General features: G+C 38.2%; 1 pseudogene; it reads left to right on the plus strand.

The window, feature by feature from the left end:
- The first annotated feature begins 444 nt into the window (after window positions 1-444).
- Window positions 445-553, plus strand: LOC133386336 (5S ribosomal RNA; annotated as a pseudogene).
- Window positions 554-1,789: the final 1,236 nt, after the last annotated feature.

Genomic DNA, 1,789 nt, shown 5'->3' on the forward strand with positions numbered 1-1,789 from the left:
CAGCTCTACCCCACCCTTGGAATACCCTGTTTTGTGGGGCTTCTGCCAGACTCCACTGGTGGGGATCTTGCCAGAGAGCTTCCCACCCACTTGTATATTCAGTGGGCAGATGGAGGAGATCTGCACCAGTGGTATGATGCAAGCTCTCTCTGTGGTGGGAGGCCACCTGAGTGGGCTAAAGTGAGCAGAGGGATACCTCTACTCAGTCCAGACTCCCCAAAGTCTAGCACAAGGGACATTTGGACTGCAAACTTAGTTATATGGCTCGCTATATAATGCAGTGTATATTTTAGCCCTTATATTTTTATCTGTTTTGAAACTTTGTGGTTTCATGGCTTGAATCTTTTAGCCATTAAAAATTCACAAATTAAAAAAGAAACGAGAAACACATTTGCTATTATTACACACACACACACACACACACACACATTCTAAATATCATATGCCTATGGCCATACTACCCTGAACATGCCTGATCTCAGAAGCTAAGCAAGGTCAGGCCTGCTTAGTACTTAGATGGGAGACTGCCTGGGAATAATGGGTGCCGTAGGCTTAGAGTAAGGCAGTGGTAAACCACCTCTGAATACCTCTTACCATGAAAATCCTATGAATATATATAAAAAAATTCATAGGGTCGTCATATGTCATTATCGACTTGAAGGCATGTAACAACAAATATTATATAGACTAATTGTGAGGCTTGTTCCTAATACAGGAGTTTCCAGAGATCTTCTGATCTATCATTTATTTTTCATTGTTCCAGCATCATGATCACCAGTACCTGGTCATGTGTTATTTTCAATTTGCATCATTTGGTGCTATTACTGTGTTGGATTTTTTATCCAAGACACGGAGACTTCTGTGTATGTTTCACTTTAAGAGATACTTGATGTCATTGTTAGTGAAAAAAATTAGCAGACAGTGTTCTTTCACAGCCTGACCCAGCCTGCAGTTCAAGCAATCATATTTTGTGGGAATAATAGTAATCTCAGTAAGAACATGGTCAGTGAAAGTCAATCAATATACCCTTGAAGGATTCATGGTGTATGAGGCTATCAATGGCTACTAGTTATGTTTACTATATGCTACTTCCAGGATCAGAAACAGCGTATCTTTGAGTATCAGTTACTGGGCTATAACTGCATGACAGGGCTAATGCCCTCATGTTCTGCTTCCAACCTTCCCATAGGCATCTGATTGATGACTGTGGTATTCCCTAGACAGCTGATACCTCTGACTTGTTCATAGGTGATGCCATTTTGGCTACATAAGAATCCAGATACACTCCTGAGCTTGGAAAATAGAGAGAATCATGGTCGTGGTATCTTTGCATTTTCAGCTTTTTATAAACTGAATGTTGACTAGACTCAATTTTTCTGTTTGTTTTTGTAGAACTATAGATGTTATAACCAGCAGGACAAAAATATGTCCCATTAAAATGAATGCACTCTGCTATAAATGCCAGTTTCATAGCAGCAGGAGCTATATAAGATACAAAATTGCTGACAAAAGGGTTAAGCAACCCAGATGTATCAATGCTAACTCTTGGAATAATTGTTTAAATGTCATCTGAACCTTAAAGGACTACCTTTCTAAATTTTTAAAGTGAATAAGATTAATATTTTTAAAAAACCTTAAATATCAATCCTTAACAGCAGCAAAATGTTTTAAAATGCCTGTTTTGGAGATAATTAACTAAAGATCCATTTGAAAAAGGTTAGAAGACTCAAGCAGCACAGCTAACATTTGGGATTTTATTAGCTCTAATGTGGTAAGTTATTTAAATGTT

This window comes from Rhineura floridana, chromosome 5 (assembly GCF_030035675.1).
Source record: "Rhineura floridana isolate rRhiFlo1 chromosome 5, rRhiFlo1.hap2, whole genome shotgun sequence".
Taxonomy (NCBI): domain Eukaryota; kingdom Metazoa; phylum Chordata; class Lepidosauria; order Squamata; family Rhineuridae; genus Rhineura; species Rhineura floridana.